The sequence below is a fragment of the Garra rufa genome, chromosome 2 (genome assembly GCF_049309525.1).
Source record: "Garra rufa chromosome 2, GarRuf1.0, whole genome shotgun sequence".
Classification (NCBI taxonomy): Eukaryota; Metazoa; Chordata; class Actinopteri; order Cypriniformes; family Cyprinidae; genus Garra; species Garra rufa.
In genome coordinates, this window is record NC_133362.1 from 54,230,896 (window position 1) to 54,258,281 (window position 27,386).

Genomic DNA, 27,386 nt, shown 5'->3' on the forward strand with positions numbered 1-27,386 from the left:
ACATAGCTTTATAGAACAGACAATGGGGAGATTTGGGTTTGGAGAGAGAATGCAAAAGTGGATAAAATTAATATATGTAAATGCTAAAAGTTGTGTTAAAGTTAATGGGGTGCTAACTGACCCCTTTCAGTTAGAGAGGTCCGTAAGGCAAGGCTGTCCGTTGTCTGCAATATTGTATTCAATAACAGCTGAGCCACTGGCGACACTCATCAAAAATGACAAGGAAATAAAAGGTATTCAAATACCAAATGGGGGATTGAGTGTAATACACCAATATGCAGATGATACAACTTTTACAGTTAGGGATATAGAGAGTATAAATAAAATTAGAAAACAGATGGAAAAATATGGGAAAGCGTCAGGTGCTAAAATAAATGTGGAAAAATCTGAAATAATGAGTATAGGAGGAATAAGGGTGGAAGGGTCAGATGTTCCATTTAAAATAACGAAAGATTTTATAAAAATTTTAGGGGTAAACGTAGGAGAGAATGCAAAAGAGGCAAGAGATGCAACATGGTCGGGAGTGCTAAACAAAATCAAGCAAGTGTTACAGTTTTGGAGACTAAGGGAATTAAGACTAAGAGGAAAAGTGGTAGTGGTTAATTCTTTATTGTTAGCTAAATGTAATTATGTGATGGGAGTAATTGATTTACCAGACTGGGTGTTAAATGGAATAAAAGAGGCTGTGAATATTTTTGTGTGGGGTGGGAAAGGAGTAAAAATATCAGCAAAAACATTAATAGCAGATTACAGTGAGGGGGGTTTGAAATTGATGGATTTAGATGTGAAAAGGAAAGCAATAAGAGTTAAGACAATAAAAAAGTATTTATGTGGCAAAGTAGAATATGGATGGAAGGGGTATATGAGAAAATATTTAAATGAAGGAGGAGGGTGTGGTGAAGAAGGAGTGTTCATGGTTTTAAAAAAGCCAATGATTGAAAAGTTGCCTTTGTTTTACCAAGAAGTGTTTACTGCATGGGCTGAATTTGTGATAAATGTAAACTATGAATGTGAAAACATAAACCAAATACACAATCAGCCAATTTTCCTGAACCCAAGAATAAGGAGGGGAGGGAAAATGCTTTACAACAGACTGTTCATGAGAGCGGGGGTAAGGAAAGTAAAGGATTTGGCTTACGAATATGTAAAAGGTTTTTTACCGAATAGAGCAATATATGATTGTGTGGTGGGGTGGGATGATGAAATTGAGAAAGCAAAAGTGGATGGTGAATGTGAAAACATTAAAAAAAGCCTGCCTGAAAGGTGGGTAGAAAGGATTGAAAGGGAAACTGTTAAAGTGGGAGATTGGGGAATGCCTGAAATGTACATTGTGGAAAATGGGAGAAAAAAGTTTTTGTGGGAGATAAATGTGAAAACTGTATACAAAATGATGGTCAGAAAGGAGATCAAAGTGCCTGCATCAGAAGCGGTATGGCCAAGATTGTTTCCTGATTTGAAAGTAAAAACAATATGGAGAAACTTCAATATAAAATACAACGGACTAGACTGAGAGAACTTGGACTTCAAGCTACGACACAATAGAATCTATACAAAGGTGGTAATTCATCAAATGAATAAAAATGTGAGTAGAGAATGTGATATATGTGAGACAGAGCCAGAAACTTTGATGCACATTTTCTTTGAGTGCAAGGAACTTGAGGAGTTTCATGGAAAAATGAAAAAACTGATAAAAGATGGAATGGGAAAAGGGGTTGCAGAAGATGAGTGGAAAAAACTGTTTTTGTTTGGTGAATGTAAAAATTATAAGGATAGGAAGGTGAACTTTTGGAATTTGATTCTGAGTAATGCAAGGTATGCAATATGGGTGAGGAGGAATATGGCATACTATGAGAGAAAGAAAGTAGATGTGATTGAAATGTTCAAGAGTATTGTTAGAAAGAATGTGTATATAATGTGGAAATACCTAAGCAAAGAAGAATTTGAAAAAGCATTTGTAGAAGAAAGTGGATTTATATGTACAAAAGAAAGGTTTAGTTTAACATTTTGAAAAGAAATGGTTATATTTAAGTTAGGTAATTTTGTTTTGGGTTTTTGGTTTCGTTTGCGTGATATAAAGGAGGGTTAAATTCAAAGCTCATGCTGTATATGCTAAATTGTCTTCAAATGTAATAAGATTGAAAGGTGTAATGAATGAAAAATGAGTTATGTAAATATTATTTTGTACTTTTTGATAATGAAAAAAAAAAAAAAAAAAGAGCGCCCGATCTTGTCTGATCTCGGAAGCTAAGCAGGGTCGGGCCCAGTTTGTACTTGGATGGGAGACTGCCTGGGAATACCAGGTGCTGTAAGCTTTTGCCTTTTCTTCACTATTTACATAATATGCTGGCTTTTAGGTTGATCTTTAAATAGCCCACTTTTTGGAGCAGCCCTCGTTTACGGCCATACCCCCACCTGAGGCGCTAGAGAGCAACAGGAAGTGGTTGGCAGCAGTTGGGAGAGGAAGGCTCTCCTCCATTTTGTGTTTAATTTTTGTTGTTTGTTTTGTGAGTTGTAATACGTTAAGTTAGTTTTTTGTGTTTTTTGTCAACTTTTAAACCACCTAACAGCAGCATTCTTGCTGTCTGGAGAGTGGTTAGATCCTTTTTTTTTTCTCTTTTTTTATGGATGGATTAATGGCTATGAATATGGATTTGGCACGAGAGAAAAGGCAGCAAACAGAAAATGGACTGGATAAAAGACAACGAGAAAAGGATTACCCTAAAAAGGAGCAGAAACGGATTTACGCTAAAGAAGCAACCGTAGTGATTGATCTGACTGAAGTGCAGGATGGGAAAGCAGAGGATATTATTCATGCACTGACAGACAAGATGGACGTGACGACTATACTTGCGGTAAGACCAAAAATGATGAGAGAATATGAAATAACATTGGAGAAAGAAGAAGATATTGAGAAACTAGCAGATGGATTGAAAGACATGTGAAATTAAAAAGTTGAATAATAAAGAATTTGTTGTCTCTTTCATGCATCTGCCTGCTTACCTGGAGGACGACGTGGTTCTACAAAAGCTGGAGGGATGGGGGGTAACTCCCATCTCCCAGATCAAACGGAGATTTTATCCGGGCACCCGCATCGAGGATGGAACGAGATTTGTGAGAGTGCGATTCCCAAAAGAGGTGGCTTCTCTGCCCTATAGCACGAGAATGGAGACAGAAGAGGGGCCTCAGTATTTCAGGGTGATACACAGCCAGCAGGTGAGAACCTGTAGGCTGTGTATGAGCCCTGAACACCTGATGAAGGACTGCCCAGACTTCAAATGTTTCAAGTGCGAGGAGAGGGGCCACTTCGCACGGGACTGTAATGCAGTGAGGTGCCCGGACTGCAGGCTTGTACTAAATAAGTGCGAGTGCTGGTTCGGAGACCAGCAGGAGGATGACCAGGAGAGCAGGCAGATGCATGAGGGAGACAATGAAGAGGAGCCACGCGAGGACACGGGAGGAACACAAAGAGAGGCTATTGCAGGCACGGACATTGACGATGAAAGCGAAAGGACTGGAGTAATGCAGGACAACGATGAAACAGAGACACTGATGGAGACGACGGAGGATTTACAAACAGAATTGGAAGAGTCAGAGGAGCAGGTCAACGAGGAAGGGAGAGTGGACAGAGACAGCGAAAACATTGATGATGGCGGCACCATGGGAATATCAAATAAAAGAAGAAGAAGAACTAAGGTAACACCAAATCTAGAGAAAGCCAAAAGGAAAGTTTTAAAACAAACATGTGAGGAGAAACAGGACAGTGGAGATACTGGAAAGGAAGGGGAGGCCATGAGCTGACAAAATGGCTTTTAGTTTATTTTATGGTGTTGAAAATTGTGACTTTTAATGCTAGAGGACTAATGAATGGTTTTAAATTTGAAAAGATGAAGGAACTGTGTAAAAATGAGGACGTGATTTTATTGCAAGAGACAAACTGGAAAGAGAATCGTATGGAGGATTTTAAAAAAAGATGGGATGGGGAATTACTCTTTAATAACGGAGAAGGAAAAATGGGAGGAGGAATGGCGATTTTAATAAGAAAAGACAGAGGTATCAAGACAAAGCATTTGTATAGTGATAAAAAAGGAAAATGTATGGTGGTAGAAATGGTGATGGAGGAAGAAAATTTTATTTTAGGGAACGTGCATGCTCCGAATGAAGAAAAAGAAAAGAAAATGTATTTTAATGTTTTAGCCGATGTAATTGAAAAATGGGGGAAGGTGGTGATCGCAGGGGATTTTAACACAGTTTTTAGCAAAATGGATATGGCAAACGGGATGGTTTTTAAAACGGATGGGGGCAGAAAAGAACTAAAGTCGTTGATGGAAGAGAAAAATATGATTGATGTGTGGAGGGAAAGAAACGAGAAAAAGAAGGAATTTTCAAGAAGACAGTTGGTGGGGAATTTTATGTGCCAAACCAGAATAGATTATTTCTTAAGTACTAGAAATCTGGAATGTTTTATTGACAGAATAGTTTATAAAGACACAACTTTAAGCGATCACAAAATGGTTTTAATGATGATGGATTTTAAAAGAGAAACGAAGGGACCTGGAGTGTGGATCTTAAACACTGATGTTTTAAAAAATGAAAGTTTTAAAAAAGAGATTGAAAATATATTAGATGAGAGGAAAAAAGATCTGATGTATATGGAAGACAAAAGGCAATGGTGGGAAAATATAAAGTATCAGATAAAGAAATATTCAATAAACTACTGTAATTTGTCACAAAAGGTTAAAAGAACTAAGGAAAAAGAAGTTAGGAGAACATTAAAAGAGGAGTTAAATAAAAATTAAGTAAATGTACAAAAAGTAATTCAATTTGAAAATACATTGGGAAAAATAGAAGAGGAGAAATGCAAAGGGGCGATGTTAAGAAGCAAAGCAAAATACATGGTGGAAGGAGAAAAATGTAACAGATTCTTTTTTAATCTTGAGAAAAGCAGGGGGAAAGCGGAAATAATTAAAGAACTTAAAGGTAAGGATGGGAAAGTGGTCTCAGATACAGAGGGGATTTTAAAAGAAGTGAAAACATATTATGAGGAATTGTTTAAGTCAGAGGGAGGAGATGAGGAAAAACGGAAGATTTTATTACAACAAATAGCAAGGAAAGTTGGTGAGGAGGATAAAAAGGATTGTGAAAGCGAAATAACAACAGAAGAAATTGAACAAGCCATAAATCAATTAAGAGTGAAGAAAAGCCCTGGAATAGATGGTATTGGAAGCGAGTTTTACAAAGTTTTTAAAGAAAAGGTAGTTGGGATTTTAAATGAAATTTAAGAAGTGTTCAAAAAAGAAAAAGTAAACCCAAAAATGGGGCTAGGATTAATGAAAATAATATACAAGAAAAAGGGAGACAAAAATGAACTGAAGAATTTTAGACCCATTACAATGTTAAACACTGATTTAAAAATTTTAGCAAAGGTCTTAGCGAATAGGTTAAAAAAAGTCATGCCAAATATAATAGAAACCAACCAAGCATATGGAGTAAAGGGGAGGGATATAGCAGACGTTACAAGCAGCATAAGAGATATAGTCGGTTATATAAAAGAAAAAGAAAGGAGCGCATACATTATAAGTATGGACTTTGAAAAGGCCTTCGACAGAGTTGAACATGGGTTTTTATTTGCGATTTTAAAAGAATTTGGTTTTTGAGATAATTTTATAAAATGGATCTCAATTTTATACAGGGATATTTTAACAAAAGTAAAATGCAATGGATTTTTAACTCAACCTTTTAAAGTTTCAAGATCTATAAGACAAGGGTGTCCATTGTCAGCACAGTTGTACTCTTTGGTGGCAGAACCTTTAGGGCTTTTAATAAACAGAGAAAAAAGAATAAATGGAATAAAAATGGAAGAGGGAAAAGAGTTAAGAAAAATATTTCAATACGCTGATGACACGACAGTTGTGGTTGAAAATATAGAAAGTGTTAAAAGAGTGATAGAGAAAACAACATTTTATTGTGAGGGTTCAGGTGCAAAAATAAATGAAGAAAAAACTGTATATATGAAGTTTGGAAGGGCCGAGATTTTAACGGGGCTTTTTAGGTTTAAGGAGGTCCAAGAAATGAAGATTTTAGGAGCAATATTAGCAAGGAATGAAAAGGAGGCAATTGACAATATGCGAGAAGAGACGGTAGGAGGGATGGAAAGAAGACTTATTTTTTGGAGAAACAGATCTTTAAGTTTGAAAGGGAAAATTTTAATTGTAAATATGTTAATGTTATCCAAAATGTGGTACAATTTACATGTCATGCCATTGCCAGACTGGGTTTTGAAGAGAATAAAGAAAAGTGTTTTAGAATTTTTATGGGACAAAAAGCCTCCAAGAATTGCATATTTTACATTGATAGGGAAACCAGAAGAGGGAGGAATGGGGTTGGTCGACGTAGAGCAAAAAATGAAAAGCATGAGGGTAAAAGTGGTAAGGAAATATTTGGATGACACGAACAATGCAGAGTGGAAGAAAATTATGAGCTTCTATTTAAACAAATGTGGGAATTTTAATTTAGGGGAAGACATTTTATGGATGAAGCTGAAGAATTGGATGATGAAGGGGATCCCACAGTTTTATAAAGAGGTTTTAAATGATTGGAGGCTTTTTTAACAGAGGTGGATTTTAATCCAGAGGGGAGGGAAAGGATTTTAAATCAACCTCTGTTTTTAAATGGAAAAATAAAGATACAAGAGCGTGACCTCTATTTTAAGAAGTGGTTGCAAGTGGGGATTGTGAAGGTAAGGGATGTTTTATGGGAATATAAAGAGGGATTTTTACCACTTCAAGTGATAATGGATGCGATGGAGGAGGGGAAGGAGGATTTTAATGTAATGTTTTTAAAAAGACAATACGAAGAGGTAAAAAAAGCAATCCCTGGAGAATGGCTGGATGATCTTAACAAGAGGGAAGAAAAGGAGAACAAAATGAATGTGTTTTTAAAATGTAAAGACAAGGTGGTGAATTTTAATTTGGGTACTGTTAAAATGTTTTATGGTTTTTTTATGAAAATAATTTTTAAAAAACCTGTTGCCAATCAATTCTGGATAAGGCATTTTAACGAAATTGAAGAAAAAGATATCTGGAAGCATATGGCATGGAAATGGTTGGATGTAGATCTAGAATGTTTTGATTATTTTATTAGACAAAATGTGATTTTTACGGAAATGAGATTGTGTGCTATGCAGAAAGAAACAAATGCTCAATGCAAAGTTTGTAAAACAGAAGATGAGGGAATTTTACATTTGTTTTTATTCTGTAAGGAGTTGATCCATTTTTTAACGGATTTAAGAAACTAATCAAAGATTTAAGAGGTATCGAAGAGGATTTTAATTGGAGTAGAATGTTTTTGTTGGGAATAGCAGAGAATAAACCAAACAAGAAACTCATTAATTTGTTTTTAATTGTGGCAAAAAAAGCTATATGGAAAAGAAGGAATATAGCGAAAAACAGAGATTTTGTTTTAAACCTTTGGTTTGTTTTTAAATGGATGGCAGAAGATCATGTAAAAATGCTGTACAGTTATTTTAAATCAGAAAATATTATGGGAGATTTTTATGAAATTTTCACAAAATATGTCATTTGTATTTTTTAAAAAATGCACTTTTACATGCCAGGGGAAGATGAACTTTTGTTGGTTTAGCTTTTAGGCTTTTATTTGTTGTTATGATTGGATTAAAAAGATGCTTGTGTCATGTAATATTTATGAATGTTTCCCCAGCAACAATGCTAAATACTCGGAAATTGGTGATAACTGTTTTGTTGTGTATTGGGTTCTTCCTCAGTAGTAATGAAAATGTGTTATTGATTTGTGTATTCAATGTGTATTCAAATATATAATGATTTTTGTACAATAAATGTAGTAAAAAAAAAAAAGAGCGCCCGATCTCGTCTGATCTCGGAAGCAAAGCAGCTTGGGGCCTGGTTAGTACTTGGATGATAGACCGCCTGGGAATACCAGGTGCTGTAAGCTTTTGCCTTTTTTCACTATTTATATAATATGCTGGCTTTTACGGAGGCTGATCTTTAAATAGCCCACTTTTTGGAGCAGCCCTCGCTTACGGCCATACCGCGCTGAGAGCGCCCGATCTCGTCTGATCTCGCAAGCTAAGCAGCGTCGGGCCTGCTTATTACTTGGATGGGAGACCGCCTGGGAATACCAGGTGCTGTAAGCTTTTGCCTTTTCTTCACTATTTATATAATATGCTGGCTTTTAGAAAGACGTGTTTTACCGCTCTATTTATTACAATCATTTAAATGTATTATAGAGTGTTAAGTGTTTTACATGTTTTTTAGGCCATTTTATTACTCTTAACATTTTAAGTGTGTGTGTGTCTTTAATAAATGGATGGTTGGCCTGTCATGTGACTAGACACATGACAGGAAGCAGGAAGTACAACTGTATAAGAGAGCAGCATGACAAACAAAGGACAGTCACCAAACTGTTGGATTGAGGAGTTTGCTAATTTTAGAGCTCACCTTTCCATTCACCACCTGCAAACTTTGGATTACACTTTCTGTGGATTGTATATACAATGGTGGACACTCACATTGGACTTATCAACACACTGGGATTCTTGGACTGCTTTTAGGGTATGGACAAATTAACTGTATTTTTTTTAACAGCATTTACCTAGTTTTATCGTGTTGTTTTAAAGTCTTTTATGTGAACCTTGTAAATAAACCAAATTTATTTAAACCAATCTTCTTTTATGTGTCATTCTTTTAACCACTAGTCATCTCTCACAGTTAAATCTGACCCCATTTTAATCTTGTAACTCGGCTGATAAGGCCGATTGTTACACTTGGATGGGAGACTGCCTGGGAATACCAGGTGCTGTAAGCTTTTGCCTTTTCTTCACTATTTATATAATATGCTGGCTTTTAGAAAGACGTGTTTTACCGCTCTATTTATTACAATCATTTAAATGTATTATAGACTTTTAAGTGTTTTATGTTTTTTAGGCCATTTTATTACTCTTAGCATTTTAAGTGTGTGTGTGTGTCATTAATAAATGGATGGTTGGCTTGTCATGTGCTTAGACACATGACAGGAAGTAGGAAGTAAAACTGTACAAGAGAGCAGCATGACAAACAAAAGAAAATTCACCAAACTGTTGGATTGAGGAGTTGCTCATTTTAGAGCTCACCTTTCCATTCACCACCTGCAAACTTTGGATTACACTTTTTGTGGATTGTACATACACTGGTGGACACTCACATTGGACTTATCAACACACTGGGATTCTTGGACTGTTTTTAGGGTATGGACAAATGAACTGTATTCTTTTAACAGAGTTTACCTAGTTTTATCGTGTTGTTTTAAAGTCTTTTATGTGAACCTTGTAAATACACCAAATCTATTTAAACCAATCTTCTTTTATGTCTCATTCTTTTAACCACTAGTCATCTCTCACAGTTAAATCTGACCCCATTTTAGTCTTGTAACTCGGCTGATAAGGCCGATTGTTACACTTGGATGGGAGACCGCCTGGGAATACCAGGTGCTGTAAGCTTTTGCCTTTTCTTCACTATTTATGTAATATGCTGGCTTTTACGGAGGGTGATCTTTAAATAGCCCACTTTTTGTAGCAGCCCTCGCTTATGGCCATACCGCCACCTGAGAGCGCTAGAGAGCAACAGGAAGTGGTTGGCAGCAGTTGGGAGAGGAAGGCTCTCCTCCATTTTGTGTTTGATTTTTTTTGTTTGTTTTGTGAGTGGTTTTACTTTAAGTTAGTTTTTTTGTGTTTTTTTCAGTTATAAAACCACCTAACAGCAGCATTTTTGCTGGCTGGAGGGTGGTTAAACCTTTTTTTTCTTAACTTATTTTTCTTTAAAAAAAACGGACGGATTAATGGATTACGAAACAGAACTGGCTGGAGAGAGACGGATGGAAAACGACACTGGACTGGCAGGAGGAACACGCACGGCAATGGACACTGGACTGGCTGGAGGAACATGCACGGCAAACGAGACTGGACTGGCAGGAGGAACACGCACGGCAAACGACATTGGACTGGATAAACGACCACGAGCTACAAATGGAAAAAAACAGGAAGTAAGAGAAAAGTTTGTTGAGCGACAATATTTAAAGGAAGCTACAGTGATTGTGAATGTGGAGAATGTGATTGGGGTGAGAGCGGAGGACATTATTAAAGCTGTAACGGAACAATGTGGACATGGCAAAATTTTAGCACTAAGACCAAGACAAGGGAAAGAATACGAACTGACAATGGAAAAAGAAGAAACGTGTGAAAAACTAATTGATGGACTAAGAATAAAAGGAGTGGACTGTGAAGTAAAAAATCTACAAAACAGGGATTATGTTGTTTCCTTCATGCACCTGCCTGTCTACCTGGATGACAAAGAAATTTTAGGAAAATTGGAGGGATGGGGAGTTGATCCCATTACCAAAATTAAAAGAAGACGCTACCCGGGCACCGACATTGAAGATGGAACAAGGTTCCTTAAGGTGAGGTTCCCCAAGCAAGTGGCATCGTTGCCATATAGCACACGGCTAGAAACAGCCGAAGGGCCGCAGTACTTCCGGGTGATGCACAGCCATCAGGTGAAGACCTGTAGGCTGTGCATGAGCCCGGATCACCTGCTAATAGAATGCCCAAATTTTGTGTGCTACAAATGTGAGGAGAGGGGACATTTTGCACGAGATTGCAATGCTGTCAGGTGCCCGGGGTGTCAGGAAGTTTTAAATAAATGTGAATGTTGGATGGAGGGAGAGGAAGGAGGAAGGGAAGAACAGGTGGGCAGACAGGTGCATGAAGGAAACAACGAGGAGGAAGGACTACAACAAAAAGAAACGGAAGGAGGACCGAGCTGCAGAGAGGAAGGAGAAAGAAGAGAAGACAACATTAATAATAACGAACAAACAGTGGAGCAGGACACTCAATGGACAGAGATGGAGATGTCGGACAGTTTTAATACTTTTCTGGGTGATGTGGAGAGAGATGGACAAGGAAGGTTGGATCAAGTTAAAGAAACGGACAATGAAGAGGGAATAAAGATGGACAAAATGGACAAAGACAGAGGAGGGAAAGGACAAATAAGAAGGAGAGCACTGAAGGTAAAACCAAATTTGGAAAGTGCAAGAAAAAAGATTATGACAGAGACTAACAGATTTGATGTGCTAAGGGTCCTGGAGGGAGAAAATGATGAATAATGATTTTTATGTATTTTTTTTATTTACTTTTAATGGTTTTAAGTTGTGTTGCTTTTAATGCAAGGGGTCTGATGGACATGAGGAAGTTTGAAAAAGTAAAAGAAAAATGTAAAAGGGAAGACATTGTTGCATTACAAGAAACAAACTGGAGAGAAAATGTGATGAATGATTATAAAAAGAGATGGGATGGCGGTATTTTATATAATAATGGAGATGGGCGGGCTGGGAGAGGTGTGGCTTTTTTAATGAAGGACGATGTTTTTAAAGTGAGTAAAAGTGTGTATAAGGACAAGATGGGGAAATGTTTGGTAGTTGAGACAAAATATGAAGGAAGAGATTTGATTTTAGTAAATGTACATGCACCAGTGGAAGATAAGGAAAAGAAAGAGTTTTTTAATGTTTTAAGAAACATTGTAAAGAAGTATAAAGAAATAATTATGATGGGGGATTTTAACACAGTTTTTAGTAAACAGGATATGGCTGAAGGAATGGTTTTTAAAACAGATACAGGAAGAAAAGAATTAAAAGCATTAATGGATGAAAATAATATGATAGATGTGTGGAGAGAAAGAAATGAAAAGAAAAAAGAATTTTCGAGAAGACAAATAGTAGGGCAGTTTGTATGCCAAACTAGAATTGACTATGTTTTATGTACAAGAAATGTGGAGAATTTTATAGAAAATATTAAGTACAAAGAAACAAGTTTTAGCGATCATAAGATTTTATCTTTTAAGTTGGACTGGAGTCAAATGCAAAGAGGTCCGGGAGTATGGATTTTAAATACACAGATTTTAAAGAATGAAGATTATGTTTTAAAAGTGAAAGAAATTATAGAAAAAGAAAAGGAAAATGGAATGTATGAAGAGGATAAGAGAATATGGTGGGAGAGTGTAAAGTTTTTAATCAAAAAATTCTCAATCAGGTATTGTAGTGTTATTCAGAAATGCAAAAGATCCAAAGAAAGAGGAATAAAGGAAAGTTTGGAAATGGAACTGAATAAAGAATTTCAAGACATACAAAAGATAAAGGAAATGGAGGGGAAACTGAAAGAAATAGAAGAAAAGGAATATGAGGGGGCGAGGTTAAGAAGCAAAGCAAAATATGTGGTGGAGGGAGAAAAATGTACAAAGTTCTTTTTTGATCTGGAAAAAAAGAGAGGGAAAGCTGAAACGATAAAAGAAATAAGAGGGGAAAATGGGGAAATTGTAGAAGGGAATGAAAAGATTTTAAAAGAAATAAAGAATTTTTATGAGGATCTGTTTAGTGCAAGGGGGGTGGAAGAGGAGGAAAAAAAGGAACTGTTGAATCAGATAAAAGCAAAAGTAAGTGAGGAACATAAAAAAGAATGTGACCAAGAAATCAGGGAAGACGAGATTGAAAGAGCAATAAATCAACTGAATAAAAAGAAAAGTCCAGGAATAGATGGTTTGGGAACTGAATTTTATGTTTGTTTTAAAGAAGTTTTAACAAAGATTTTAAATGAGGTTTTTAAAGAAATTTTTGAAAAGGAAGAGATTAATGAAAGAACAAGGATGGGGTTAATGAAATTGATATATAAAAGGAAAGGAGAAAAAGTAGATCTAAAAAACTACAGACCAATCACGATGTTGAATACAGATCTTAAGATTTTAGCGAAGGTTTTAGCAAACAGATTAAAGGAAGTAATGCCAAGTATAATTAAAACAAACCAAGCATATGGAGTCAAAGGAAGAGATATAGCCGACATAACAATGAGTATAAGGGACACGATATGGTACATGAAAGAAAAAAATGAAGAAGGATATATAATTAGTTTGGATTTTGAAAAAGCTTTTGATAGGGTTGAGCACGGGTATTTATTTGAGGTTTTAAGGAGTTTTGGGTTCGGGGAAAATTTTATTAAATGGATTGAGATTTTATATAAGGGTGCACTAACAAAGATAAAATGTAATGGGTTTTTAACAGAGTGTTTTAAAATAACAAGGTCAATAAGACAGGGTTGTCCACTCTCAGCATTATTGTACTCACTTGTTTCTGAACCCTTGGGACTGGCTATAAAACAGAATGAAAGAATAATAGGGATAGAAATTGAGGGAAATAAGGCTGAGGGGAAAGTTTTTCAATATGCTGATGACACAACAATAATTGTAAAGGGAAAAGAGAGTGTTAAAGAAGTTATGAAGTTGGTAAAAGAATATTGTAGTGGGTCTGGAAGTAAAGTAAATGAGGAGAAAACGGTATATATGAGATTTGGTAAAGCTATGGTTTTAATGGATTGTTTTTAATTTTAAGGAAGTGGAAGAAATGAGGATTTTAGGAGTTGTAATGGGAAAGAATGAGAGGAAAGTAAGAGATGAAATGTGGGAGCAACTAGTAACAGATATAGAGAGAAGATTAAATTTTTGGAAATTGAGAACTTTAAACTTGAAGGGGAAGGTTTTAATATTGAATGTTTTAATGGTTTCTAAACTTTGGTATGTTTTATATGTTTCTGAAATACCTTTATGGACAGAACGGAGGTTGAAGAAATGTTTTCTTGACTTTTTATGGGAGGGGAAACCAGCAAGGATTGCACATAATACGATTTTAGGGGCGATAGAGAAGGGGGGCTTAGGTTTAATGGATGTGGAACAGCGAAAAAATGCGTTGAGAGTAAAAATTGTTAAGAAATACCTGCAACAAGACAACAAAACTGAGTGGAAAAAAACAATGAAATACTTTTTAAACAAATGTGGGGATTTTAACATGGGGGACGGAATATTATGGATGAAAACAAAAATTTGGATGACGGAAGGATTACCCGAATTTTATAGAGAAATTTTTAGTGCCTGGGGGAATTTTTTAACGAAAATCGAGTACAATCCGCATGGAAGAGAAAACATTTTAAATCAACCTCTGTTCTTAAATAACAACATTTTAAAACAAGAGAAAGCAATATTTTTTAAAAAATGGATGGATGTGGGGATAACAAGAGTGAGAGATGTTTTGTATGAATTTAAAGAGGGTTTTTTACCGATACAATATATTGTGGATGCGATGGAGGAAGCAAAAGAAGAATACAGTAAACAAGAAATAACAAATAAATATGAAATTATTAAAAATGCAATACCCAAAGAGTGGATTAAAAGAATAGAGAGTATGGAAGGAGAGCAAACAGAGGGAAATATTTTTGTGAAACTGGGGGGAAAAATGTATGATTTTAAAGAATGTACTGTAAAAATGTTTTATTGTGTTTTTAGAGATGGTGTTTTTAAAGAGCCGATTGTAAATAAGTACTGGGTGGAAAAATTCAAGGATCTAAAAGAAGAATGTATATGGAGAAACATGAGGGGGAGGTGTGTTGAAACAAAGTTAGGATGTTTGGAATATTTTATAAGGCATAAAGCGGTTTTTACTGAGTCTGTTTTAAACAAGGTGGGAATGGAACAAAATCCAATGTGTAAAGTGTGTCATGAAAAAGAAGAGGGGATTTTACATTTGTTTTTATATTGTAAAGAATTGGAGGATTTTCTAAGGAAATGTAAATGTTTAATTAAAGATGTGAGCGAAGGTTGGGATGAAAGTGTAATGGAATGGAAAAGAGTAGTGATGTTTGGTTGGGAAAAGAAGGGTCAACACAAAAAGTTTATAAATCTGTGTATAATGTTAATGAAAAGCGCAATTTGGGAAAGAAGAATTGTGGCCAAAAAAGAAAAAATGGTGTTAGAGGTTTGGACTGTTTTTAAAAGGAAAATAGAAGTATATGTAGAACAATTATATGTGTATTTTAAAAGTGAAAATATGCTGAAAGCTTTTTATGATGTTTTTACACCAACAGTTTGTAATGTTTTAGAGAATTTCATGTGCAAATTGCCAGGAAGAGAAAGAGCTTTCTAAATCTTAAGTATAAAAGGCATGATTTTAAACAAAAAATACGAGATGAGTAGATTATATTTTATCTTATTTTTAATTTTTTTTTTTCTTTTCTTTCGTCTTTGTGTGGACAACTATATTGTATTGTTGATGTTTCTATTGGTTGAAAATTCATCTTATGTTTAATGTGTTCCTTTTGCTTTGTTGATGATAATGTGATGTATTTTTTCATGTTTATTTATTTTATGTCGTGAGACTTCTAATGTGAAGCACACATTGGAAAATTTGTATTATGAAATTTCTTTAATAAAAAAAAAAAAAAAAAAAAAAAAAGAGCGCCCGATCTCGTCTGATCTCGGAAGCTAAGCAGCCTCGGGCCTGCTTAGTACTTGGACGGGAGACCGCCTGGGAATACCAGGTGTTGTAAGCTTTTGCCTTTTCTTCACTATTTATATAATATGCTGGCTTTTAGAAAGACGCGTTTTACCGCTCTATTTATTACAATCATTTAAATGTATTATAGAGTTTTAAGTGTTTTACATGTTTTTTTAGGCCATTTTATTACTCTTAGCATTTTAAGTGTGTGTATTCCTACGTGCCACCCGGGCTTTGAGGAAAAGACTCTAGGTCCGACTCCTGGCTGGTTCGCTCTCTGCTTTTTGCGTAATGCAGTATGGTTTTGATGTCACGGGCTTGCCGAATTGTTGCCCTATTCCTACGTGCCACCCGGGCTTTGAGGAAAAGTTGGACACGAAATGAAATCCGAACTAGCCAATAATCAGCAATTTACCCGGTTAAAAGCGTGTCTCAGTTTCATCGTTAATCTCATGCTTTTTTCTTTTCTGAACCTTGACAGATCGGCAATAGGGTGTTTTTCCTTGAAATAACGGTTACAATGCAAGACCACGCTTGTTTTTTCGAATGCGTGGCGTGAGTATTTTTGGAAAAAAAAATTTTACCCGGACAAGGCTTCCACTGACCAGTTCCCATATGGTCTAGCGGTCAGGATTCCTGGTTTTCACCCAGGCGGCCCGGGTTCGACTCCCGGAATGGGAAGGCGGGCTCCTTTTTGCTACCAGTCAGGATTCCTGGTTTTCACCCAGGCGGCCAGGGTTCGACTCCCGGTATTGGAAGGCGGGCTCCTCTTTGCTTGCCTCTTCAAAACGGGCCACACGTCTTTTTGCGTCGAAAGCCATTTTTTGGCCAGCAGTCGAGCTGCAGAAACATAATAGGCCGAGGTTGGGACCCCACAGACCCGTGCCTTCGATAGCTCAGCTGGTAGACGAACTTATTTAGGTTTAAATAAAAACACCAACGCCTATTTTAGTTTTAAGCAACGACAAAAACAGCTGTCCTGTCAGTCAAATCAAAGGATTATAACGCGAGTGCTCTAAAATCTTAGTTTTTGCCGTTTAGTATACTGTCATATTAGCAGAAACATAAATAATACAGCTCCGGGTTACCCACGATAGACACCAAAGGTTTCTCCTCCATTTCTTGCAGTCTCCGGACTTTTTAAGCAACGGTAAACTTTCGTCACCACAACAGAAGACCCACCTCTCCATTCATTCGATTGGACAATGGAAAAGAACGCGAATGACGTTGGGCATTTTTCCGCTCAGAGTTGATTTTTTTTTTTCAACTTCAGGCGCTCAGAGCGCTCCTGCAGAAACGTGAGGCGCCGGGGCGCATAAACAGCGCGCAGAACGCTCACTGCCAACAGAAAACCATTCAAAAAGGCGCCTCCAACTGCAAAAGCGCGTTCGGTGTGATCACCGCCTAATCCAAATTTTTGCATAATGCAGTTTAAAATCTTTTTTTTTTACACGGACAAGGCTTCCACTGACCAGTTCCCCTATGGTCTAGCGGTCAGGATTCCTGGTTTTCACCCAGGCGGCCTTGGTTTGACTCCTGGTAAGGGAAGGCGAGCTCCTTTTTGCTACCAGTCAGGATTCCTGGATTTCACCCAGGCGGCCCGGGTTCAACTCCCGGTATTGGAAGGCGGGCTCCTCTTTGCTTGCCTCTTCAAAACGGGCCGCACATTTTTCTGCATCGAAAGCCATTTTTTGGCCAGCAGTCGAGCTGCAGAAACATAAAAGGCCGAGGTTGTGACCCCACCGACCCATGCCTTCGATAGCTCAGCTGGTAGAGCGGAGGACTGTAGGAGGAACGTCGGCAATCCTTAGGTCGCTGGTTCAACTCCGGCTCGAAGGAGTTAGTTTTTCACGTGCCCACCTTTTTTGGGGGGGTTTGGCCTTCTGAAAGCGTCCAACAGAGCTTGATTTCACAGTCTGCCGTTGGGGGGGAGGCAAAAGCACATTCCCTGACCGGGAATCGAACCCGGGCCGCGGCGGTGAGAGCGCCGAATCCTAACCACTAGACCACCAGGGAAGAGCATATCAAGCGCTGGCCTGCTAATACCATGAGAACAAGCAGACAGCAATACAGGCTTCTGTCACGTCGAAAACCAACAAGTCGGGCGCAAGCACGAGGTACCCCAGACGGTGGGCCAGTGGCGCAATGGAGAACGAGTCTGACTACGGATCAGAAGACTTTAGGTCCGACTCCTGGTTGGCTCGCTCTCTGCTTTTTGCGTAATGCAGTATGGTTTTGATGTCACGGGCTTGCCGATTTGTTGCCCTATTCCTACGTGCCACCCGGGCTTTGAGGAAAAGTTGGACACGAAATGAAATCCGAACTAGCCAATAATCAGCAATTTACCCGGTTAAAAGCGTGTCTCAGTTTCATCGTTAATCTCATGCTTTTTTCTTTTCTGAACCTTGACAGATCGGCAATAGGGTGTTTTTCCTTGAGATAACGGTTACAATGCAAGACCACGCTTGTTTTTTCGAATGCGTGGCGTGAGTATTTTTGGAATATTTTTTTTCATCCGGACAAGGCTTCCACTGACCAGTTTGCATATGGTCTAGCGGTCAGGCTTCTTGGTTTTCACCCAGGCGGCCCGGGTTCGACTCCCGGTATGGGAAGGCGGGCTCCTTTTTGCTACCAGTCAGGATTCCTGGTTTTCACCCAGGCGGCCAGGGTTCGACTCCCGGTATTGGAAGGCGGGCTCCTCTTTGCTTGCCTCTTCAAAACGGGCCACACGTCTTTCTGTGTCGAAAGCCATTTTTTGGCCAGCAGTCGAGCTGCAGAAACATAATAGGCCGAGGTTGGGACCCCACAGACCCGTGCCTTCGATAGCTCAGCTGGTAGACGAACTTATTTAGGTTTAAATAAAAACACCAAACGCCTATTTTAGTTTTAAGCAACGACAAAAACAGCTGTCCTGTCAGTCAAATCAAAGGATTATAACGCGAGTGCTCTAAAATCTTAGTTTTTGCCGATAAGTAAACTGTCATATTAGCAGAAACATAAATAATACAGCTCCGGGTTACCCACGATAGACACCAAAGGTTTCTCCTCCATTTCTTGCAGTCTCTGGACTTTTTAAGCAACGGTAAACTTTCGTCACCACAACAGAAGACCCGCCTCTCCATTCATTCGATTGGACAATGGAAAAGAACGCGAATGACGTTGGCCATTTTTCCGCTCAGTGTTGATTTTTTTTTTCAACTTCAGGCGCTCAGAGCGCTCCTGCACAAACGTGAGGCGCCGGGGCGCATAAACAGCGCGCAGAACGCTCACTGCCAACAGAAAACCATTCAAAAGAAGCGCCTCCAACTGCAAAAGCGCGTTCGGTGTGATCGCCGCCAAATCCAAATTTTTGCGTAATGCAGTTTAAAATCTTTTTTTTTTACACGGACAAGGCTTCCACTGACCAGTTCCCATATGGTCTAGCGGTCAGGATTCCTGGTTTTCACCCAGGCGGCCTTGGATTGACTCCCGGTAAGGGATGGCGGGCTCCTTTTTGCTACCAGTCAGGATTCCTGGATTTCACCCAGGCGGCCCGGGTTCGACTCCCGGTATTGGAAAGCGGGCTCCTCTTTGCTTGCCTCTTCAAAACGGGCCGCACGTCTTCCTGCATCGAAAGCCATTTTTTGGCCAGTAGTCGAGCTGCAGAAACATAATAGGCCGAGGTTGTGACCCCACCGACCCGTGCCTTCGATAGCTCAGCTGGTAGAGCGGAGGACTGTAGAGGCGTCGGCAATCCTTAGGTCGCTGGTTCGACTCCGGCTCAAAGGAGTTCGTTTTTCACGTGCCCACCTTTTTTTGGGGGGTTTGGCCTTCTGAAAGCGGCCAACAGAGCTTGATTTCACAGTCTGCCGTTGGGGGGGGAGGCAAAAGCACATTCCCTGACAGGGAATCGAACCCGGGCCGCGGCGGTGAGAGCGCCGAATCCTAACCACTAGACCACCAGGGAAGAGCATATCAAACGCTGGCCTGCTAATACCATGAGAACAAGCTGACAGCAATACAGGCTTCTGTCACGTCGAAAACCAACAAGTCGGGCGCAAGCACGAGGTCCCCCAGACGGTGGGCCAGTGGCGCAATGGATAACGCGTCTGTCTACGGATCAGAAGACGCTAGGTCCGACTCCTGGCTGTCTCGCTCTCTGCTTTTTGCGTAATGCAGTATGGTTTTGATGTCACGGGCTTGCCGAATTGTTGCCCTATTCCTACGTGCCACCCGGGCTTTGAGGAAAAGTTGGACACGAAATGAAATCCGAACTAGCCAATAATCAGCAATTTACCCGGTTAAAAGCGTGTCTCAGTTTCATCGTTAATCTCATGCTTTTTTCTATTCTGAACCTTGACAGATCGGCAATAGGGTGTTTTTCCTTGAGATAACGGTTACAATGCAAGACCACGCTTGTTTTTTCGAATGCGTGGCGTGAGTATTTTTGGAAAAAAAAATTTTACCCGGACAAGGCTTCCACTGACCAGTTCCTATAAGGTCTAGCGGTCAGGATTCCTGGTTTTCACCCAGACGGCCCGGGTTCGACTCCCGGTATGGGAAGGCGGGCTCCTTTTTGCTACCAGTCAGGATTCCTGGTTTTCACCCAGGCGGCCAGGGTTCGACTCCCGGTATTGGAAGGCGGGCTCCTCTTTGCTTGCCTCTTCAAAATGGGCCACACGTCTTTTTGCGTCGAAAGCCATTTTTTGGCCAGCAGTCGAGCTGCAGAAACATAATAGGCCGAGGTTGGGACCCCACAGACCCGTGCCTTCGATAGCTCAGCTGGTAGACGAACTTATTTAGGTTTAAATAAAAACACCAAACGCCTATTTTAGTTTTAAGCAACGACAAAAACAGCTGTCCTGTCAGTCAAATCAAAGGATTATAACGCGAGTGCTCTAAAATCGTAGTTTTTGCCATTTAGTATACTGTCATATTAGCAGAAACATAAATAATACAGCTCCGGGTTACCCACGATAGACACCAAAGGTTTCTCCTCCATTTCTTGCAGTCTCTGGACTTTTTAAGCAACGGTAAACTTTCGTCACCACAACAGAAGACCCGCCTCTCCATTCATTCGATTGGACAATGGAAAAGAACGCGAATGACGTTGGGCATTTTTCCGCTCAGTGTTGATTTTTTTTTTCAACTTCAGGCGCTCAGAGCGCTCCTGCACAAACGTGAGGCGCCGGGGCGCATAAACAGCGCGCAGAACGCTCACTGCCAACAGAAAACCATTCAAAAGAAGCACCTCCAACTGCAAAAGCGCGTTCGGTGTGATCGCCGCCAAATCCAAATTTTTGCGTAATGCAGTTTAAAATCTTTTTTTTTTACACGGACAAGGCTTCCACTGACCAGTTCCCATATGGTCTAGCGGTCAGGATTCCTGGTTTTCACCCAGGCGGCCTTGGTTTGACTCCCGGTAAGGGATGGCGGGCTCCTTTTTGCTACCAGTCAGGATTCCTGGATTTCACCCAGGCGGCCCGGGTTCGACTCCCGGTATTGGAAGGCGGGCTCCTCTTTGCTTGCCTCTTCAAAACGGGCCGCACGTCTTCCTGCATCGAATGCCATTTTTTGGCCAGTAGTCGAGCTGCAGAAACATAATAGGCCGAGGTTGTGACCCCACCGACCCGTGCCTTCGATAGCTCAGCTGGTAGAGCGGAGGACTGTAGAGGCGTCGGCAATCCTTAGGTCGCTGGTTCGACTCCGGTTCGAAGGAGTTCGTTTTTCACGTGCCCACCTTTCTTTGGGGGGGTTTGGCCTTCTGAAAGCGGCAAACAGAGCTTGATTTCACAGTCTGCCGTTGGGGGGGGAGGCAAAAGCACATTCCCTGACCGGGAATCGAACCCGGGCCGCGGCGGTGAGAGCGCCGAATCCTAACCACTAGACCACCAGGGAAGAGCATATCAAACGCTGGCCTGCTAATACCATGAGAACAAGTAGACAGCAATACAGGCTTCTGTCACGTCGAAAACCAACAAGTCGGGCGCAAGCACGAGGTCCCCCAGACGGTGGGCCAGTGGCGCAATGGATAACGCGTCTGTCTGCGGATCAGAAGACGCTAGGTCCGACTCCTGGCTGTCTCGCTCTCTGCTTTTCGCGTAATGCAGTATGGTTTTGATGTCACGGGCTTGCCGAATTGTTGCCCTATTCCTACGTGCCACCCGGGCTTTGAGGAAAAGTTGGACACGAAATGAAATCCGAACTAGCCAATAATCAGCAATTTACCCGGTTAAAAGCGTGTCTCAGTTTCATCGTTAATCTCATGCTTTTTTCTATTCTGAACCTTGACAGATCGGCAATAGGGTGTTTTTCCTTGAGATAACGGTTACAATGCAAGACCACGCTTGTTTTTTCGAATGCGTGGCGTGAGTATTTTTGGAAAAAAAATTTTTACCCGGACAAGGCTTCCACCGACCAGTTCCCATATGGTCTAGCGGTCAGGATTCCTGGTTTTCACCCAGGCGGCCCGGGTTCGACTCCCGGTATGGGAAGGCGGGCTCCTTTTTGCTACCAGTCAGGATTCCTGGTTTTCACCCAGGCGGCCAGGGTTCGACTCCCGGTATTGGAAGGCGGGCTCCTCTTTGCTTGCCTCTTCAAAACGGGCCACACGTCTTTTTGCGTCGAAAGCCATTTTTTGGCCAGCAGTCGAGCTGCAGAAACATAATAGGCCGAGGTTGGGACCCCACAGACCCGTGCCTTCGATAGCTCAGCTGGTAGACGAACTTATTTAGGTTTAAATAAAAACACCAAACGCCTATTTTAGTTTTAAGCAACGACAAAAACAGCTGTCCTGTCAGTCAAATCAAAGGATTATAACGCGAGTGCTCTAAAATCTTAGTTTTTGCCGTTTAGTATACTGTCATATTAGCAGAAACATAAATAATACAGCTCCGGGTTACCCACGATAGACACCAAAGGTTTCTCCTCCATTTCTTGCAGTCTCTGGACTTTTTAAGCAACGGTAAACTTTCGTCACCACAACAGAAGACCCGCCTCTCCATTCATTCGATTGGACAATGGAAAAGAACGCGAATGACGTTGGGCATTTTTCCGCTCAGTGTTGATTTTTTTTTTCAACTTCAGGCGCTCAGAGCGCTCCTGCACAAACGTGAGGCGCCGGGGCGCATAAACAGCGCGCAGAACGCTCACTGCCAACAGAAAACCATTCAAAAAGGCACCTCCAACTGCAAAAACGCGTTCGGTGTGATCGCCACCTAATCCAAATTTTTGCATAATGCAGTTTAAAATCTTTTTTTTTTATACGGACAAGGCTTCCACCGACCAGTTCACATATGGTCTAGCGGTCAGGATTCCTGGTTTTCACCCAGGCGGCCCGGGTTCGACTCCCGGTATGGGAAGGCGGGCTCCTTTTTGCTACCAGTCAGGATTCCTGGTTTTCACCCAGGCGGCCAGGGTTCGACTCCCGGTATTGGAAGGCGGGCTCCTCTTTGCTTGCCTCTTCAAAACGGGCCACACGTCTTTTTGCGTCGAAAGCCATTTTTTGGCCAGCAGTCGAGCTGCAGAAACATAATAGGCCGAGGTTGGGACCCCACAGACCCGTGCCTTCGATAGCTCAGCTGGTAGACGAACTTATTTAGGTTTAAATAAAAACACCAAACGCCTATTTTAGTTTTAAGCAACGACAAAAACAGCTGTCCTGTCAGTCAAATCAAAGGATTATAACGCGAGTGCTCTAAAATCTTAGTTTTTGCCGTTTAGTATACTGTCATATTAGCAGAAACATAAATAATACAGCTCCGGGTTACCCACGATAGACACCAAAGGTTTCTCCTCCATTTCTTGCAGTCTCTGGACTTTTTAAGCAACGGTAAACTTTCGTCACCACAACAGAAGACCCGCCTCTCCATTCATTCGATTGGACAATGGAAAAGAACGCGAATGACGTTGGGCATTTTTCCGCTCAGTGTTGATTTTTTTTTTCAACTTCAGGCGCTCAGAGCGCTCCTGCACAAACGTGAGGCGCCGGGGCGCATAAACAGCGCGCAGAACGCTCACTGCCAACAGAAAACCATTCAAAAAGGCACCTCCAACTGCAAAAACGCGTTCGGTGTGATCGCCACCTAATCCAAATTTTTGCATAATGCAGTTTAAAATCTTTTTTTTTTACACGGACAAGGCTTCCACTGACCAGTTTGCATATGGTCTAGCGGTCAGGCTTCTTGGTTTTCACCCAGGCGGCCCGGGTTCGACTCCCGGTATGGGAAGGCGGGCTCCTTTTTGCTACCAGTCAGGATTCCTGGTTTTCACCCAGGCGGCCAGGGTTCGACTCCCGGTATTGGAAGGCGGGCTCCTCTTTGCTTGCCTCTTCAAAACGGGCCACACGTCTTTCTGTGTCGAAAGCCATTTTTTGGCCAGCAGTCGAGCTGCAGAAACATAATAGGCCGAGGTTGGGACCCCACAGACCCGTGCCTTCGATAGCTCAGCTGGTAGACGAACTTATTTAGGTTTAAATAAAAACACCAAACGCCTATTTTAGTTTTAAGCAACGACAAAAACAGCTGTCCTGTCAGTCAAATCAAAGGATTATAACGCGAGTGCTCTAAAATCTTAGTTTTTGCCGATAAGTAAACTGTCATATTAGCAGAAACATAAATAATACAGCTCCGGGTTACCCACGATAGACACCAAAGGTTTCTCCTCCATTTCTTGCAGTCTCTGGACTTTTTAAGCAACGGTAAACTTTCGTCACCACAACAGAAGACCCGCCTCTCCATTCATTCGATTGGACAATGGAAAAGAACGCGAATGACGTTGGGCATTTTTCCGCTCAGTGTTGATTTTTTTTTTCAACTTCAGGCGCTCAGAGCGCTCCTGCACAAACGTGAGGCGCCGGGGCGCATAAACAGCGCGCAGAACGCTCACTGCCAACAGAAAACCATTCAAAAGAAGCGCCTCCAACTGCAAAAGCGCGTTCGGTGTGATCGCCGCCAAATCCAAATTTTTGCGTAATGCAGTTTAAAATCTTTTTTTTTTACACGGACAAGGCTTCCACTGACCAGTTCCCATATGGTCTAGCGGTCAGGATTCCTGGTTTTCACCCAGGCGGCCTTGGATTGACTCCCGGTAAGGGATGGCGGGCTCCTTTTTGCTACCAGTCAGGATTCCTGGATTTCACCCAGGCGGCCCGGGTTCGACTCCCGGTATTGGAAAGCGGGCTCCTCTTTGCTTGCCTCTTCAAAACGGGCCGCACGTCTTCCTGCATCGAAAGCCATTTTTTGGCCAGTAGTCGAGCTGCAGAAACATAATAGGCCGAGGTTGTGACCCCACCGACCCGTGCCTTCGATAGCTCAGCTGGTAGAGCGGAGGACTGTAGAGGCGTCGGCAATCCTTAGGTCGCTGGTTCGACTCCGGCTCAAAGGAGTTCGTTTTTCACGTGCCCACCTTTTTTTGGGGGGTTTGGCCTTCTGAAAGCGGCCAACAGAGCTTGATTTCACAGTCTGCCGTTGGGGGGGGAGGCAAAAGCACATTCCCTGACCGGGAATCGAACCCGGGCCGCGGCGGTGAGAGCGCCGAATCCTAACCACTAGACCACCAGGGAAGAGCATATCAAACGCTGGCCTGCTAATACCATGAGAACAAGCTGACAGCAATACAGGCTTCTGTCACGTCGAAAACCAACAAGTCGGGCGCAAGCACGAGGTCCCCCAGACGGTGGGCCAGTGGCGCAATGGATAACGCGTCTGTCTACGGATCAGAAGACGCTAGGTCCGACTCCTGGCTGTCTCGCTCTCTGCTTTTTGCGTAATGCAGTATGGTTTTGATGTCACGGGCTTGCCGAATTGTTGCCCTATTCCTACGTGCCACCCGGGCTTTGAGGAAAAGTTGGACACGAAATGAAATCCGAACTAGCCAATAATCAGCAATTTACCCGGTTAAAAGCGTGTCTCAGTTTCATCGTTAATCTCATGCTTTTTTCTATTCTGAACCTTGACAGATCGGCAATAGGGTGTTTTTCCTTGAGATAACGGTTACAATGCAAGACCACGCTTGTTTTTTCGAATGCGTGGCGTGAGTATTTTTGGAAAAAAAATTTTACCCGGACAAGGCTTCCACCGACCAGTTCCCATATGGTCTAGCGGTCAGGATTCCTGGTTTTCACCCAGGCGGCCTTGGATTGACTCCCGGTAAGGGATGGCGGGCTCCTTTTTGCTACCAGTCAGGATTCCTGGATTTCACCCAGGCGGCCCGGGTTCGACTCCCGGTATTGGAAAGCGGGCTCCTCTTTGCTTGCCTCTTCAAAACGGGCCGCACGTCTTCCTGCATCGAAAGCCATTTTTTGGCCAGCAGTCGAGCTGCAGAAACATAATAGGCCGAGGTTGGGACCCCACAGACCCGTGCCTTCGATAGCTCAGCTGGTAGACGAACTTATTTAGGTTTAAATAAAAACACCAAACGCCTATTTTAGTTTTAAGCAACGACAAAAACAGCTGTCCTGTCAGTCAAATCAAAGGATTATAACGCGAGTGCTCTAAAATCGTAGTTTTTGCCATTTAGTATACTGTCATATTAGCAGAAACATAAATAATACAGCTCCGGGTTACCCACGATAGACACCAAAGGTTTCTCCTCCATTTCTTGCAGTCTCTGGACTTTTTAAGCAACGGTAAACTTTCGTCACCACAACAGAAGACCCGCCTCTCCATTCATTCGATTGGACAATGGAAAAGAACGCGAATGACGTTGGGCATTTTTCCGCTCAGTGTTGATTTTTTTTTTCAACTTCAGGCGCTCAGAGCGCTCCTGCACAAACGTGAGGCGCCGGGGCGCATAAACAGCGCGCAGAACGCTCACTGCCAACAGAAAACCATTCAAAAAGGCACCTCCAACTGCAAAAACGCGTTCGGTGTGATCGCCACCTAATCCAAATTTTTGCATAATGCAGTTTAAAATCTTTTTTTTTTACACGGACAAGGCTTCCACCGACCAGTTCCCATATGGTCTAGCGGTCAGGATTCCTGGTTTTCACCCAGGCGGCCCGGGTTCGACTCCCGGTATGGGAAGGCGGGCTCCTTTTTGCTACCAGTCAGGATTCCTGGTTTTCACCCAGGCGGCCAGGGTTCGACTCCCGGTATTGGAAGGCGGGCTCCTCTTTGCTTGCCTCTTCAAAACGGGCCACACGTCTTTTTGCGTCGAAAGCCATTTTTTGGCCAGCAGTCGAGCTGCAGAAACATAATAGGCCGAGGTTGGGACCCCACAGACCCGTGCCTTCGATAGCTCAGCTGGTAGACGAACTTATTTAGGTTTAAATAAAAACACCAAACGCCTATTTTAGTTTTAAGCAACGACAAAAACAGCTGTCCTGTCAGTCAAATCAAAGGATTATAACGCGAGTGCTCTAAAATCTTAGTTTTTGCCGTTTAGTATACTGTCATATTAGCAGAAACATAAATAATACAGCTCCGGGTTACCCACGATAGACACCAAAGGTTTCTCCTCCATTTCTTGCAGTCTCTGGACTTTTTAAGCAACGGTAAACTTTCGTCACCACAACAGAAGACCCGCCTCTCCATTCATTCGATTGGACAATGGAAAAGAACGCGAATGACGTTGGGCATTTTTCCGCTCAGTGTTGATTTTTTTTTTCAACTTCAGGCGCTCAGAGCGCTCCTGCACAAACGTGAGGCGCCGGGGCGCATAAACAGCGCGCAGAACGCTCACTGCCAACAGAAAACCATTCAAAAAGGCACCTCCAACTGCAAAAACGCGTTCGGTGTGATCGCCACCTAATCCAAATTTTTGCATAATGCAGTTTAAAATCTTTTTTTTTTACACGGACAAGGCTTCCACTGACCAGTTTGCATATGGTCTAGCGGTCAGGCTTCTTGGTTTTCACCCAGGCGGCCCGGGTTCGACTCCCGGTATGGGAAGGCGGGCTCCTTTTTGCTACCAGTCAGGATTCCTGGTTTTCACCCAGGCGGCCAGGGTTCGACTCCCGGTATTGGAAGGCGGGCTCCTCTTTGCTTGCCTCTTCAAAACGGGCCACACGTCTTTCTGTGTCGAAAGCC

The 27,386-nt window shown here is 41.6% G+C and overlaps 1 protein-coding gene and 8 non-coding genes across 9 annotated transcripts in view; 5 read left to right on the forward strand and 4 right to left on the reverse strand.

Moving 5' to 3' along the window:
- LOC141325610 (uncharacterized) overlaps nt 1-27,386 on the reverse strand; it is a 241,861-nt gene that overhangs the window by 75,489 nt on the left and 138,986 nt on the right. The window lies entirely within an intron of this gene.
- Nucleotides 8,052-8,170, forward strand: LOC141326890 (5S ribosomal RNA). Its single transcript, XR_012354235.1, has one exon. It is a non-coding gene; the product is annotated as a 5S ribosomal RNA (ribosomal RNA).
- On the forward strand, nt 15,988-16,059 carry trnae-uuc (transfer RNA glutamic acid (anticodon UUC)). Its single transcript has one exon. It is a non-coding gene; the product is annotated as a tRNA-Glu (tRNA).
- Nucleotides 17,323-17,394, reverse strand: trnae-cuc (transfer RNA glutamic acid (anticodon CUC)). The gene has a single exon. It is a non-coding gene; the product is annotated as a tRNA-Glu (tRNA).
- Nucleotides 21,184-21,255, reverse strand: trnae-cuc (transfer RNA glutamic acid (anticodon CUC)). Its single transcript has one exon. It is a non-coding gene; the product is annotated as a tRNA-Glu (tRNA).
- trnae-uuc (transfer RNA glutamic acid (anticodon UUC)) lies at nt 21,780-21,851 on the forward strand. The gene has a single exon. It is a non-coding gene; the product is annotated as a tRNA-Glu (tRNA).
- Nucleotides 22,647-22,718, forward strand: trnae-uuc (transfer RNA glutamic acid (anticodon UUC)). Its single transcript has one exon. It is a non-coding gene; the product is annotated as a tRNA-Glu (tRNA).
- trnae-cuc (transfer RNA glutamic acid (anticodon CUC)) lies at nt 24,848-24,919 on the reverse strand. The gene has a single exon. It is a non-coding gene; the product is annotated as a tRNA-Glu (tRNA).
- Nucleotides 26,310-26,381, forward strand: trnae-uuc (transfer RNA glutamic acid (anticodon UUC)). The gene has a single exon. It is a non-coding gene; the product is annotated as a tRNA-Glu (tRNA).